The sequence below is a fragment of the Propithecus coquereli genome, unplaced genomic scaffold (assembly GCF_000956105.1).
Source record: "Propithecus coquereli isolate 6110/MARCELLA unplaced genomic scaffold, Pcoq_1.0 Scaffold413, whole genome shotgun sequence".
Lineage (NCBI taxonomy): Eukaryota > Metazoa > Chordata > Mammalia > Primates > Indriidae > Propithecus > Propithecus coquereli.
In genome coordinates, this window is record NW_012149875.1 from 1019223 (window position 1) to 1036270 (window position 17048).

Genomic DNA, 17048 nt, shown 5'->3' on the forward strand with positions numbered 1-17048 from the left:
CACATTCAATATGTGAGGTAGACTTTTTAGGAGGAGAAGAAGAAACACTAAAAACAATGCTTCTACAAACACTCAATATGTATGCCCCTATGTATGCATGCTGGTAGTTTTATCTTTATAATCTATTAATATGTCCCCTCACAGATTGTATACTTATATCTTTGTTCATATAATCCATGTTCCCAGGGGTGGTACTACTGGGTGAAAGAGTTTGTATATTTTTAATAAGGATTGTCAGACTGCTTTCCCCAAAATGTAAACAATTCATATTTCCACCAGTTATGAGTAAGAGTCCCCTTTAATCAGCATCCTCATCAGCTGTAGATATTTTCTTTTTTTCTTTTTTTAATTTTTGGCCAGTCAGAAGAATGACTTTTGTTTGCATTATCCTAATAGTAGTAGATAGAACATCATTATACCCACTTACTGGTCACTGGATTTACTCTTATGTAATTACCTGTTTATATCTTTGTCCGTTGTCTTATGGGCTGATTGAACTTTTGTTATCACTTTATAAGACCTCTTTGTATATTAGAGACAATAATCTCATTTCTACCACACACGTTACAAATATTATCTGTATGTGATGCTAGACTTTGTTAGATTGTTTTTATCATCTTTTAGGATAGATTTTTTTTAATGACAATGAAATTACATTCCAGCCTGTAGGTTGCCAAAAGGGGGGAAGAAGTCAGCACAAAATCCCCATTCTGCATCTGATAAAACTAAGATAAAGAATCCTGTGAAACACAAACTTGGAAAGGATCCAGCATAAATAAAACTGCATGTGCAAGATGCATTCTTCACCTTTAGCGCAAATGCCATCTTAACCCTCCCTTGGCTCATGAGAATGTGATCACACGTAAAGTCAGCAAGGTGGCAGGTCCCATCCTTCGGTGCGGATGGTGCTAACATGTCGCTCTCCGTAATTCTTCAGGCTGGGAAAAGCATTTGGGTTGGGAGTTTTCAGCTACAAATACTACACTGTGCTCTCCCTAGGATGGACTGTGCATTTGAAATGGGGTGAATTTGCAGGGAAGAACTGACTCTCTGTCTCCTTAAAAATGTTACGTGCCATCAGTTTCCACTACAGAGATTAAAAAAGAACAAGGAGGCTAATGATGGGATGCCGTCAACCAGAGAACTGGTTTCTCACATTTCTAGGGAGAGTTTCTGTTCTCTAGATCTGTCATCTCCCAGAATTTTGGAAGTGAGAACGGCATAGGCTTTTTTGTTAGATGGCTAGAAAGGGAAATGTATTTCTCCCTCTAGCTGATCTTCCTAAACATCTCTCAGTATTGTGGAGTTTTGTTTTTTTTATTTTGTTGAATTTTTATGAGACCACTCTTGGTATCAACAATCAAGGAGACGCTTAATGATGTTTCTAATCCTAAAATAGGGGAATAAAATTAATCTTAAAAAGGATAATGGAATCCTTTTTTCTCTCCCATCCAAAAGCCTGGATCAACTGTAAAATCATACCAACAAGCTCTAGCACAGGGCTCCACCCTCTGGGTCTCACAGACCGATTGCTAGCTATCACTAAAAGGCCTAATCAGTTCAGGAAAATTCCATCTTCATGTTTTACTGCCCTCGGGGAGCTCCACATCATTCACTTAAGGATGTATTGTCTGCAGTCTTAACACCACCGTGCAGCAAAGAAGGGGAAGCAACTAATTTTAAAATTCAGGCTGAGTGCCACTCAGGGCGCTGAAAGGTGACTTCCGACCTCCCCCCCCATTTGACTTGTTCCAAGTGGCTCCTTCTTGAAAGGTGATTCTCAACTGTCAAAGTAGCAGGAATTCTCAAAATGAAATCTTTTGGTTTATTTACAAACTACTTACTAATGGCATTTTACTAATAAAATAACTCACTGCATAAAAACGACTTATTCTGTAGTTATATATTTGAGTTCTGAGCTCATCTATTTTAACAAATCTTGATCACCGTGCCTTACAAATTGGGCACATGCTTTTCACGAAGGCGTTGGTATAGATTCTGGAAGCTCACCAGCCACTACTTCTCAACACACAGCCCTTCCTCCCACCTTACTGTGGAATATGTCAGCCTCGGGGAACCTTAACGGCTAATGCCAAGTCTCATCTTCACTAACCAGGAGAAACATGAGCCTCCCACTTTACATTGATAGGCCAGATACCTTTCTCTCTGATAGAAAATCAAAGTTCTAGGCCACTGATTAAACTCTGGTGACATCCTAGGCTTCATGGGTTTGGTCCTCCCACAAAAGGCATTAATGATGCAAGTGGGTTAACTAAAACCCAGACAGGGAATCAAACATCGATGGCTCTCTGGCCCGCACCACTAAGCGCTGCATTTCACTAGCAGCATGCCACAGTCTCTCACCCATCACGTCACCAATGTTCGCAGAGAGTCAATGAGTCGATGAGCATGCTACGGCTGCCAGGCTGACACTGAGAACCCGACCCACACCCACCAGAATCCTCGGCGGGCCTCTCAAATACTGAGTTTCCACTAGCCCGAGGACCCTGGGAAAAATATAATTACAACAATTAAAAAAGCAGTATGGAGCGAGAAAAAATTAGGGCAAATATTTAACGTCAGAAAGTAGCAATTTGGCAACCAGGAAAACTGGAAAGGTGGTGAGAAGCCACGTCTTACCCCACCCAGTGCTTCCCAAGACGCAACTGGGAAGAGCTTGCTCTAGAGAAAGACGAGACCCTGAACTGCCGATTGGGAGAAAAAAGCAAAATAAATGCTGAAAAGAACTCGCATCAAATACTTCACCATAAGAGTCCGACCTTATTCCCTATAGCCAGAACGGCATTTCATGTTTCAACAGTGGAGAATTTTGCTACTGAGACATAGAATGAAATCCCTCGAGAGGAGAATTACCTTTGGGATTTTCTGTCATTTTGAAGATTACTTTTAAAGTATCAAAGCACTACTATATCAAGTGGCATATTATGAGGAGCTTCGTGAGAGATGTCATCTCCCCCCTCAAACACACCAGCGTTCTGTCTGGGGCCCCTCCTTCCACCCCCAGGTGAGAGGGCCTGGACCTCAAATGTCAGCACCATGGCAACGACTCCCAAATACGTAGCTCTAGTCGCCATGATTCCCCAACAGCCCAGACTCGCATATCTAACTGCCCACTCTCCCTACCTGGGTGAGAAATGAAAGCCTTCGACTCAAAATTGACAGGGCCTTAGAAGAATTCTTATTCTTTCCTCCAAAACCTACACCTCAGCAGGGCTTCTCTGTCTCAGGGAATGGTCCATCATCCACTCACTTACTCACGTCCAAAACTTCCAATTCATTCTTCATTAGTCTCCCCTCCACCCCAGAGCCCCATTCATCAGAGCACCAGACTCTACCTCCAAAAGTATCAAATCTGGGCCCAGCACGGGGACTCGAGCCTATATACCCAGCTACTCAGAAAGCAGAGGCAAGAGGATCACTTGAAGCCAGGAGTTCAAGACCAACCTGAGCAAGAGTGAGACCCCATCTCTACAAAAACTTAAAAATTAGCCAGGTGTGGTGGCTCACACCTATAGTCCCAGCTACTCGGGAGGCTGAGGCAGGAGGACTGCTTGAGCCCAGGAGTTCGAGGCGAATCCAGCCACTTCTCTCCTTCTCCACTAATGACACCGTATCTGTGCCATCACCACATCTCAACCTGTCACCAGTGGTGACCACGATCATTTTGATGGCAATTTGAAGATGCACAAAAATCCAGCCCCACCACTGCTTCTCCAAGGCTTCCCACCGTCGATAATAAACATAGAAATTTCACGTACTAGCTTACAAAGCCCTGCACGCACCAACTCCTGCCCAGCTCTGTGGTCTCCATCCACACCACTGTCCCCTCCCCACTACACACAGACCTACCCACAGTTGCCCCCATTCACTCTCTGTCACAGGACTCTGATTCCCTTGTATGGCACTTAGCACTGTGTGATACTTTTCTCATATTGTGAATACAATTATTGCTTCCGGTCCAACTCTCCCACTGAAGATGTCTGCTCCGTGACAATTAGGAGCCCGTTTCGTTTGCCAGTATATATCCCCAATGCCTAAAACAGGGTCTGACACACTGTGCTCAAAAAAATATCTGTTTGGGGAGAAGGGAGAATAAAGGTTATTGTTCATTGTCACTTTGACTGCAATTTTCAAGGCAAGTGGTTATTGTGTTATGCCAATAATAGAAGCATGATTTCCAATCAGACATTAATCGAGATGCCGGCTAGTCCTCGGTGACCCCCATGTCCAGGAAGAGATGCTGCTTCAGAGGCACCATTTGTTTATACAGATGTTCATCCTTGAGGGATTTCTGTTTGAGATCAACCACCAATCATGTGTTTTCTGCAAGGAAATTACACAGTGAGGGTGGGTTCCAACCCTCAAAATATTTGCTAGTTCAGTGAAATAAAACCAAGACTCTATTTGAAGAAACCTATAGCTGCTTTATTTACAATAAAATTTAAAATAGGTGGGTTTTATTGCTTTATTATTCTTTTCTGTCATATTCTGCCATGGGGGCTCCCTTGGGGACCTTTGGAAAATAAAGGGGGAGAAACACATACTGGATTAAGAAGTTACATATTATCCACTGGGCTCATCCATCCAGGAGACCACAGGGTGACCTTGGTGAGTTTCCTACCCTCTCCACACCTCAGTCCACTCACCTGTAAACTGGGGATGACATTAGAATCTGCTCTGTATGCCTGCTGAGAAGATGAAATGACGTATGTAAAGCAGATTTGCTAGTGCCTGGGATGCAGGGAGTTCTCAAATAATTTGAGACATTATGATGAATTATTATCGGGCTATCACCAGTGTTTTATAAAATGTTTCAGATTTTGAAATATTGGAAAATCCTTATTTAATTTATACTGTCAGTTCTACATTACAAAAGGCTGTTCGATGACGTCCACTGGTGAACTTGTCCACATTCTCTTTTGGGTCCAAAAGTGAATGAATCCTGCAGGAAAGTGGAGGTGACCCAGGACTCAGGGGACTAGCAACAGTATTCGCAAACCATGGACATGTGATTAGAAATATCAGTTTGAGGTGTGACTGACCATCTAGGATTTTCTCAAGAAAATAATGATTACTTTGTAAATGATCTGCCATAAATACAGGCAATGAACAAGAAAATAAGAGCCAAAGTTAGAAAACATACAAAACATTTAATATTACAATCACAGAACTGAGCCACACTGTCATAACTCATTTTTTTATTGTTGCTATTATTATGACCTCCCAGGAGAGACTTCCAACAGCTTTACATGGACCTTTTTTACACCTGGATTATAAAATAAAATTAAGAGAATATAACATAGTACATTAAATAGAAAGTTATGAAACGAGATGAAATCAATTCCTAGAAAATATGGCAGCAGAATGATAAAGTTAGCATATAACTCATACCAAATTGAGTTAAGAAGAAGGGAATTTCCGATAGTTACCAGGAAGTGATAGTTACCGAGAAGGAAAGAAATAGACCTGCCAACCTAAACATACGCTTGGTTCAGTGGTGATGTTTTAGAATGCGCACTAACACAGGAAATGAGCGGTTGTGCACACGCTTTACCAGTGTTCTTCCTTCCTGGGTGGGGCCTACTCTGAGTCAGGCTGGTGGACACATCGCACCTGCTGCTCACAGCTCTGAACACAGTCAGCAGCACGGCACAGTTACATGTTCAAGGACGGCTGATAAGGAAGGTGGGTGACTGTCCACACTCTGTGTGTGTGTTCACATGCATGCAGGCACCTGTGTGCACATAGCACCAAGTTAGTGAAAAGTATTTATTGAAAAGGTGCTACATAGCTGTGGTTTTCCTCTGTTAGGCACACCATTCAGCAGCCTATCAACTAGTTTCCAACAAATTCATAATTAAGCCACATAGCTGAATGTTAGCACACTGTTTTAGACATTTATTTCAATGACTGTAACCATGCCCTAGTGCACCCAGGCATCCCAATGATAGCGCTATCTCTAGCTCTAGCTCTATCTATACCTGTATCTATCTATCCAGCTCTATATTATAAATATCTATCTATACTTATATAGATATTCTACTAATCTGTTCAACTCTGTCTACATACAATATGTGCATATATATATTCATATATATATATATATATTTGTAAATATATTCAACTCTATTTATCTATCTATTTAACGGACCCAGAACCGTGCTCACAGCGAGGCAGGTACTCTTACACATCAGTGCTGTTCTCTGACATGCACATCCAGATAACTATGTTACAGGAAATATGACTTCGGGTTCTGAGCCTGGCTCGCCCCATGACCTGACAGCCGTGCTGTCCTGTGCTATTTTTACGTTTAATGATATGCACTCCTTGAAGATGATACAGATGAAATTCCACTGTGACACTGATAGTCAGTCATCTAAATGCTCAATTTAGGAAAGGCTAAATGCCAAGAAGGAACGGACAGCTGATCCCGCAGTGCAGGAAGGGGGCCGCATTGGTTGTGGTCTATCTGCCATGTAAATACTTCACCTCCCTTTTCAGCTCCCTTCACAGCTCACAGATGACAATGAGCAAGAAACATCTAGGAGTCTTTCCCCTCTTTGATACGCTGTAAATGACGTTCACTTAATGCTGGAAACAGCAAAGACTAGTTGAGAAAGCAGTAAAAAGAATGGCCCCGGCTGGACAATATGGAGACAGACTATAACGGCTACAGCAAATATAATTATTTAATTATTATAAAATTGTGCAATAAACATCTTGAACTAAATGTAGCACAATCAGAAGGCTAGAGGAGCACATTTTATCACACTCCTAAGGACCATTAGAGAAGTTATATTTTACAAAATTTCAATGGGAATCGCCTCGTTAATTAGCACATACGTACTCAGTGCTTATTACGTGTGAGAGTGTAAAGTGCCGTGAGGAGTAATGCAATAATCAGGCCAGGGACCCCCAGTTTGAAGAGGATGGACTATGTGCATACACGAAGCACTACAATGAATTCAACTTTAAATAGCCTTTGTAAGGACGTGCACAGGCGTTGGAGGGACACAGGAGGTGCGACTGATTTCATCTGGTCATGGAGAGGGAAGAGAAAGGTCCATGGAGAAGGTGACGTGTGAGCTGAGAAATGGTGAACAGGCAAATATCCACCCACTGGACAATGTGGGAAAATTATACTAAATGTACTAAAACCTTGGTCAGGGGTGGAGAGGAAAAATCCCAGTCTTCCTCCCATAAGCTCATTGACTCCCAGCTCTGTGCTCACATTAGAAATGGGATTTTAGTCACCCAGTTTGGAACATCCCAAAAGACCCACCCACCCATAAGACGGCAACCCCTGGAGGAATGTGAGCAGAGAGCCCTCTGGCCACTGTGTGGAGAACAGACCGTGGAGGCACAAGGGCTGAAGCAGGGAGATGATCAGCCATTGGGGCCAGGACACCAGGTGCTCAGACTAGGTAGGTAGCAGTGAAGGGGTTGAGATTTGGGACAGATTTGGGGGGAAAAAACACAGATTTACTGACAGCTGGAGAGAAAGAGAAAGAGAAAACTCAAGTATTACTCCAACTGCTTCAGCCTGAGCAAGTTGAAGAATGGACTTGCTCTTAATAAAACGAGGAACTCTACAGAACGACACGTTCAGGGGTTGGAGGGGAGAGAGGAGCTCAATGTGAACATATTAATTTGATGACATAAATTAGACATCCAAGTTGTGAAGTCAAATAAGCAGTTGAATATACAGTTCTGGGGCTTAGGGGATGGGTCCTGGCTAGAGACAGACATGTGGGAGTGATGAGTGTATAAATGATATTAATACCATGAGACCAGAGGAGACTTCCAAATGGTGAGAATAGTGGGAAAAGACACAAGGCATTGAGCCCTTCTATGGGGCTCAAGTGGTTGGATGCAGAAAGATGAGCCACTGAGGCCAAGACAGAATGGCCAGAGATACGGCAGTCGGACCAGGAGAACGTGCTGTCCCAAAGCCAGATGGAGAAAGTCCTTCGAATACTGGTAACTGTTAAGCATGATGACAACTGAGCCTCAACCACTGCATTTAGCCACGTGGTGGTGATTAGTGACTTGACAGGTAGCACTAAGGAATGACTGAGTGATCAGAGTGGGTTTCAGAGGAAACAGAAAGAAAGGAATTGTGGACGAATATAGACAAGCACTTTTAGGAGTTTTTCTGCAAAGGGGAGAGAAGTGGATTGTAGCTGGGGGGTAATTAGGGTGCACAGGTCAATATCTTCCTAAGATGGTACATATTTCTATTCTTATTGGGAAAATATAGCAACCAGGGGAAATAAAAACTAATGATGCAGGAAGGAAAGGGAAGAAATCCTTACGTACTGGAGAAGAAAAGGAATGGCCAAGCTTGGGTCACGGGCCTCAACTGGAATTAATCAGGTGGCACCAGGTGGGAGTTTGTGATTGGCCAGCTTGGGCAGGTGCCTCACCTTCAAGCTATCACTGCAGCAAGGCGGTGGCCAGCAAAGAAAGGAGGAGGAACAGTTCTCAAAAGGTATGCGGCCCCTGAACTGTGAGCAGGTCAATCACCCCGATTTATGTATCCTAAAAAGAAAATCTGAGCTATGCTAAACGACTTAGATCCACCCACCTAATTCCTCAGCACTAGAAATGGAAGAGCTATTCTCTATTCTTAGACACTGTTATATGAAAATATGGTGTGGTATTTACTTCCCAGAATCTCCCAACCATCTTTCCAACCTTTGCTTTTTTTCTGCTTTGGTTTAACCAATCGTGGTCACTGCTCAGGCTTTAAACAAAAGCAAATGAAGCAAAATGACTCTGATCCCTTTGAGGCCTGGGAAGCTAAAAGAGACAAAAACACACACGAAATCCACATGAAAAGCTCCGGTGGATAAAGCGTGAACTGATTAGGTTTGCAGCCCTGAGGCTACAGAGGCCTCCCCAGTACTCTGATGTGGAGACCACAAGAAAACCAAACCCAAGTCCCATGACATCCAAAGATCCAAACACAGGGTCAATTTTATGCCCTCAGCAAAGTTCTGCCAAAAACGATCTTACACACAGTTTAATGGAGGGTGCAGTATCCTTACATGCACATGTAAATCTTCAAATCCAAGCCATTAACCCCACACACATCTGCCCCGCCTAACCAGAGTCTGAGAATAAACAGCACACATACGCCGTTCCCAGCCTGACTCAGACATGAAACTAAGGGAAAAAAATGGATCCTGAACTTGAGCACACATCTGCGATTCGCAAATATTTATAGTACCATAAAGCTGGTGACCCTCAGGAAGATAACACACTTGGCAGCAGCTCACCTAAACAAAAGAGGGAAGAAGCCAAAGTCCCAAGCAGAAGAGAACAGAGGCTGAGGCAAGACTTCCCAAGTTCCGAATGTCGGGGCAACGTGACGTGGCTAATGGGAGCAGACAGTTCTCCCGTCAGTGGACTTCAGTCAGCAGAGTAAAATGCATGTGACAAAACATATCGGGCCTGCACGGGCCTTTCCGGATGGCCTCACGGAGACCTTCCATCAGGCTGACGAGACAATAGGACAGCAGTGAGGAGTGGAGGCCACAGCTTCAGTATTTCTGACATTATCAGGATTGACAGGCTAAATCTCTATCCCAGAAAGCAACCACTCAGCATGTTTAAGCAAGTGTGTACCTTGTGTCATAGTATACACAGAAACGTACTGCAAATATCACAAAATAAAATTCCTATCAGGATAGTGGCTCCAAAAGAACCACTGTCAGCAGTCCAGCAAGCACTTTGTGTTTCATAGCTAGTCCCTCTGTCTCCAGAAACTCAGTCTGGCTTAGACCTCATTATCTAAAACCACTCCCAAATCTATATCTTCTCACTTTCCTTATTTTACAACCAAGAAATCTTAAAAAAAAAAAAAAAAAAAGCGTAAGAAAAGACTGTGAGCTACATCTTGGTCCAATCTGTCCACAGCCGGGTTAACATGAATCCTGGAAAAAAAGATCTAGATTTTATCTTTTGGAACTTACAAATTCATGAAAATAGTATTGTATGCACATCATAACAAATCAATATTTTAGGCAAGTGCTCTAAACTCCACAAATGAGTACATCAACGAGGACTTATGTGATCTGTCCCAGCTTAGCTGGGTCTTCTATACCCACCACTCAACATTTAATGCCAACAGCAAAAGTTAGGTACAAGAAGGAGACAAGAAGCAAAGTGCTGTGATGATGACTTAATGATGTTCAACACAATGGGTTAAGTTCTATCAAATAAAAAAAATGCCTAAAATATAGCTGTTAAAAATATAGATAAAGGCTGTAGCACACCTCAAAATACAAAAGTTACCCTTTCTCTAACCAAGAGAGATGAATAAAAGAATGAAAAAATCTCAGTTGTCTTACTGTAAACTAGGTCTCTATTCGTAGAAACAAGAAATGGTGCAGCTGGGGATTTTTGTCCCATTCTTACAAATATTTTAATTGTCATAATATCCTCATTAAATTAAAATTGAGGATTGATTTTTATCAGTAAGGAAGGAGAGAGGCAGAAGAAAACATTGAGAACAATCTGAAAACATCAATTTTTAAATATCTGCTCCCTGAATTAAAGAGTTAAATATTTTCAATAAGATCAGGAGGAAAATTTTGTTAAATTTCTAAGCATTTCTAATCATTTCTAAGACTGAAATGATTATAAGGAAAAAATCTGACTGCTGAAATATTCTTTAAAAGGATAAAGTTAACGAGCAAATTAAGGAAAAAGAAACAATGACAATAAAGAGTTAATATCCTTAAACATGAAGTCTTAAAATCTGAGTCTTGATAGATAAACAGTCACAAAATCTGGACAAATAATTCTCACACATGTTTGTTCTTGTTCTCTCTCTCTCTCTCTCTCTCTCTCTCTCTTTCTCTCTCTGTCTTCACCCCTTTCTCAGAGTAATGAGTAATTATCACTTGGAAACAAATTAACAAAGTAATAAGTAAAAAATAAAATGTATAAAAAGGAATGGATGTTATCCAATTGCCAAAACCTTCATAATAATACTCAATGAGAGTGAAGTTTTAGCAAAACAAACTCTCTAAAATAGTGAAGTATAAATACCTACAACACTTTTACAAAGCCAACTGGCAATCTTATTAAAACTTCTTGGTTTTGAAAGAGTAAATCAACCATAGCTACTTTGATCTAATGAATTAACCCTCAATTAAAAGAAAAAGGTTTATGACAACAATTGCTATTGTCTATGAAACATGTACTGCATGCACTAAATTCCACTCTTTTAAGAGAGATGACACTGTGCACAAAGCAGAACGGTAGGACTGGAACCCAGGTGCATGAGACACAAACTACCACCCCTTTTCATGTTCATTTCAGCCAAGTCTATGATTTTTGTTAACTGGACACAATATATATGTCCAACCAATGAGAGCAGTCAATTACACTACAGCGCCTTTATGTGATGGAATATTACATATGCATTAAAATGAAGTTTATTAACAATTTACAGTAATACGAGGAAGCAAGCATGTTATAACAAGTGAAAAAGCAGGATGCAAAATTTTATGTCTGGTATTATTTCAACTCCATAAATTGCATATCAAGAATATAATATAAAAGACTACCTTAAATGCCAACAATGGTTGTCTTTGGTGGAGGCATTATGGGTAAATTTTTTCCCTTCCTTTATGTATTTTCAATAATGAACATTCACTCCATTAATCTATTTTTTTCATTTTTTTAAACTGCAAAAATAACACCGCTCCTGAAAATGTTAGTGAACACATGGTTGATAAAATTCGAACACCCTCAACTCCACAGACAATCTCTGTTTAGAGTTTTGTATCTATTAATATATATTCTAATAGACTTTATAACACACATGAAATTGTGTGTTGAGATTATGTGTGTCTACGTGTTTTAAGAGGAATGGGATTATATTAAATATAATATTCTGAAATTCGATTTTTTCAATTAATAAGGTACCACAGATAGCTTTCCTTACTTTTATAATCAGAATTTTCTTTTTTATATCATTGCGATTAAATCGAAGAACACTTTTCTATTACACATGGAATAAGTACCTAGGGATCAGCGGCTCCTTGGAAAAGGCATGTCTCCAAAAGCTCCGCTACGTCGGGCTCAGGGGCTTGCTACAATTATTATTTCTAGGACTGATCAAATGAATAGAATAGTTCCCTGCTTAAACTCCTTTAAGTAAACACAAATTAACTGATCTTTCAATTTTCTTTTCCCATCTTTTTAGATGGTACAAGATAGAGCAAAATATGCCTTGAGGTGTCAAAAGTATCCTTTTTTTAAGAAAAAAAATATAAGAAAATAAAAACCACACCTCATTTAATGTATGTGACAAAAGTATTGCCATATTATCTCATGATTTAAGTATGTCGATCCTGTCCAAATTTTTGTCTTTGCTCATAATAAAAAAGTAATATTTGATACCAGAACATTTTTGTTCAACATAATTAACACACAACCCAGGATAACTGCATGTTTCCCCTAATATGTACAAGTAGAAGTTTGTATTAGGGTACAAACTAACAATGTCACACTTGGAAACTATATGAATACCAAAGTAGGAAATACTATCTAATCTTATTTCATAAATGAGATATACATTCTAGATTAACACAGTTCACTAAGAGAGTAAAATTTATCAGGCCCTGCTTTGAGCAAAGCTGTAGTCTAGGTGCCAGGACTAATGCACCTGGGGCATGTAGACTTTGTCAAGTAGTGGAACTCCAAACGCACTTATTCCAACGGGTAGGTTTTGCAGTTACAGGAGACTTCATTAAAATTTATTATTAAATTCCAAGCATCTGAGCCAGATGTTGTTAAGGGACTCATACCTACTGGCCATGAAAACACTCTCATGCACTACACTATGGGATCTTTGAGCATTGCAAGGATCACGTAGATCAGACCTCAGCAAGCTATATCCTGTAGGCCAAATCCAACCTGCCGCCTATCTTTCTAAATAAAGGGTTTTTTAATTTTTTTTTTTATTTCAGCATATTACAGGGGTACAAATGTTCAGGTTACATGTACTGCCCTTGCCCCACCCGAGTCAGAGCTTCAAGCATGTCCATCCCCCAGTCGGTGCACACCACATCCATTAGGTGTATATTCTAAATAAACTTTTATTGTAATGCAAGCATGCTCATTTGTTTACATATTGTCTGTAGCTGCTTTCTTGCTGCAATGGCAGAGTTGAACTGATGCAATAGAAACTCTATGGCCCATAAATCCTAAAATAGTTACTACCTCACTCTTTTTAGAAAAATTTGACAATTCTGATTTAGATTGCTGTTTGAAAAACTGATTTCTTAATATTTATTCTGAGTTTTTCTTTAAGGACCTGAGCATTCCCAGTAAGAAAAAAAATAGGGTATATCTGTTCTTATTCTAAGAAGGCATTCCTAGTGCTCCAAGGCAGTATTGCGTTACAGTTAAGAAGACAGATTCAAATCCCAGCTCTGCCTCTGACTAGTGGTGAATCTTGGGCGGATTACTTAAGCTCTCTGTGCCTCAGTTTCCTCATCTGTAAAATAGTGATCATAGCAGTACCCACCTCAAAGGGTTGTTATAAGGATTAATACCTATAACTCAGTGCAGGGCCTAGGACATAGTGAGAAATGACGTTAGCTAATACGTTTCCTTCACATGATGGTGACCGTCACACATCCACAATACGCTGACACAAGCTTCACGTGATCTTTACTGTTCCTTCCAGCCCTCGGGTTCCCTAGTCAGACGCTACGTGAACCCAAATCTGTGTGGGCTGGAGAATGACACAAAGTGTAGACCCTCAATTTCCTCTTCTGTGAAATATGAGGGCTAAACAGAAGAGCCTCCCATCTCAGCTGAGCATTTCTACATGTCAGAGGCCCCAACTATAAAATTCATTTACTTCCTTCCCAATAAAAGAAAACAAGGGACTGGGACTCAAAATCCCAGAGCTGGAACAGTCATCAATCACACAGAAAATCTCTCTGGATTTCCTGTAATCAGCAAGGCACAAATGCAAGCCTGCCCACAATGAGGTAGCGAGTTAGTAAGGGAGAAAACTAAGTTAATAAACTAAGGTAGTGTCTGTTCGATGACTAGCATAGGTAATGAGACTCTGTCCCTTTCCCTTCCTGACTTGTTCCTTCCTCACCCCACTACCCACCCCGTTCCTCTTCTACCCCTCTCTCACTTCTAGTCCCTCCAAAAGGTGACAACAGGTATCGTAGGGGAGGAAGATGACAGCTCAGTCTCAGACGCTTACGAAAGGATCCAACAGAGACAGTACATCTGAACCGGCTTTGGAAGATTCAACCAAGCACGACTGGTGGGTGGGAGTAGACCACTGTGAAGCGGTGGGCCTGTCCCTAAGCTGTCCAATGGCCAGAGGAGTCATGAGAATATGTGGAGGCCTGACCAGGAGGGTCCCTGAGGGCAGCACAAGGAGTTTAGGCCTTGCCCAGCAGGCGAGGGGGCTGCAGAAAGCCCCAGGACACGAAGGGAGATGACAGTGCTATGCACTGCGGAATAAATCGGGGCAGAGCATGGACGTACCTGCCGGACAGACAGAGCCGAAACCAGGCAGGGAGTCGCACTGGGGGTCGGGAGATGCTGAGAACTCATCGGAGGTCCTCTGTCAGGTCTTTGGGGTCCTGAGTGACACTGTAGGGGGTCACTCAAAACAGTTTTGCCTTAATGAAGATCTCTCTTTCTGAAACCTCACTCATGCACCGCCATTTTTGGCAGCAGAAATAAGTAAAGCTCACAAGCTTTCAAAGTATCTCAATATATAATATTTTTTATGTCTTCTCTTCCCATTTAGATGTCTCACTTACCAAGGAGAGACGGGGCAGAGGCTGCGTTTCCTCAGTCATGAATCACGCCAAGACTCCACAGCCACGTGGGCACTCAAGCCCAGTTCTCACACACCAACACTTCGCAAAAGAAAAAAAGAGAGAGATCCTGTTAACCCATTTTAAAAGAGGATGTGGGCATTGGTCATCGATTCTAGAAAGTTCCATCAATACCCTGAACAACCAGCACGATTGGTTTTTGCAATGCGAGACTCGGAGCAGAGTGATGCGGGGCAGCTTGGTTGTCACAAATACGACAGCCCCATCTCGGGACCACATGTACCGATGGCACCTTCTTCAGAGAAAGAGGAATCACAATTCGAAGGTTGTTTATAGATGATGAAAACAACTTTCAGAAACACCCAAAAGCACCATTATTTCAAACCCATCATAATTACGTTAAGCAGTCTGAACATCAAATTCAGGTTGATTGTGTGAATTCATCCATTTTATGATGGCTCTTTCATTTCATATTTCTGAATATAGAATACCTTAAGCGATACATCTCAAAAACAGGAGATAAAGGTAGTAAGTGTAGAATAAACTACACCAGAAATTTGAGTTTGTATTTTTATTTACATATTAGTGTATTAGGTGTACAATTATGAGACTTTATAGAAAAAAGAATTGTAAATCATAAAAAAAAATTCACTTTACCAAAACCAAGTAAAGCTGTCCCATCTCCTCATTCAATCCCATATATAGAACTCCCGGAAACCTGACGCTGTCAGTGGAAACAAGTAAGCCAGAACCTGGAGAAATGGGCAACTTTCTGTCTATAATCCGTGAGAGAAATGCGTCCACAGCCAGCAAAGGACCCTGTGACCTCAGACACCGCTCTGCAGTGCTCTTGCTCTCTCATGTGGTTTCTTTCTTTCTGCTCTTCCCACCTGCGGCTCCTGGCCGCTACAAATCTGAAACAGCCTGACGTTCTGCATCCCACCCCTGCTCTCAGGAGCGCTGAGAACGAGTACGAGAAAATGGGAAGAACTTCCCAGAACATCCTGGCACTCCCTCTAGGCAATGATCCCCACAGGGTCCACTTCAGCAGAATCTAAAGACCATCTGCTTGCAGAAAATAAACTAAATTGCAGCAGTGGACAATTTGTGAAATTTTATATCTGTCGTATTGGAAGTTCTAGGGGCCGAGGGCCAGGGAGCAGTGACGAGGCGAGGCTGCCTCTCTGTGAGGCTCCCGCCACCAGGAAGCACCTTCGGTGAGTCCGTGGGAAGCAAGGGGGCATCCCAGGTAGCATATTTGGCAGTGCTGCTGTGGGGACACCCGAGTAGCCCAGGTGCACTCATGCTGTGCCTCATTGCCAGTTCTACTGTCCCAGCTGAGTCTTCGGAAGTTCATGACATCATCCTTTGGAAAGGACAAGGCGCAGATGCAAACCCTTGAGGCCAAAAGAGGAGTCAGGAAAGCACACTGAAGCTGAGAAACATGCCTGAGAGTGGCCAGTTTCTTTTGCACCAGCCCAATAATAGATCAGCTTCGGGTGTGGCAACAAAACACGTTAGCCGAAACTTCTCTATTAAATGGCAGTTTTAAATACATGAGCTTTCTCTCTTAGGACCCAAAATCTGTTTTAGAACAGTTGTCACTAAAATTTCCTTGTCGTCATTTAGCTCTTGCTTGAAATTTAGGTAATGAAGTTGGACGGAACCACTAGTTATTGTCACGACTACCTGGCAATTTCTAAAAACGCCCACGTGTCAGAATTAAATTAAAATCAGGGCTGATAGGTCTCCTATCCTCCCCCAGTGAGGTCACAAATTAGCTGAAACAGCCCCTCAGCTGGACATCCAATCCACACCTGCAGAATACAGCCAGTCTCTTACATGGCAAAGGAGACAGGTGCCAAAAAGAACACTAGGAGTTTAGAATCAGTGATGCAGCCAGAGAGCAAAGATTGCAGGAAGAAAACATCTTTGCTGAATCCAGACAGGGATAGCCACAGCTGGATATCTGGACAGTCCCAGCCCAACCTTCAGACTTCAAAACCCAGCCCCTTCCTCGTGAAAAGGCAACACTCACATGAGAGAGCTCAGGTGGCTCTCAGGGGAAACACAACTCCCTGCAGAATTTAACGTTTCAACAGAAAATTAGCCCCAGCAGCAGGATTCAGGGCCATCCTAAAGGGTTTGGACTGCACCTTTGTTTACATCAACAGTGAAAAAGATATATATTAT

The 17048-nt window shown here is 41.8% G+C and overlaps 1 protein-coding gene across 1 annotated transcript in view; it reads right to left on the minus strand.

The window, feature by feature from the left end:
- Positions 1-17048, minus strand: part of SEMA5A (sema domain, seven thrombospondin repeats (type 1 and type 1-like), transmembrane domain (TM) and short cytoplasmic domain, (semaphorin) 5A) — a 410707-nt gene that overhangs the window by 385417 nt on the left and 8242 nt on the right. The window contains exon 2 of the mRNA XM_012653137.1: positions 14838-14936. The gene's annotated coding sequence lies outside the window, so the exon portion shown is untranslated. The remainder of the gene's footprint in view (positions 1-14837; positions 14937-17048) is intronic.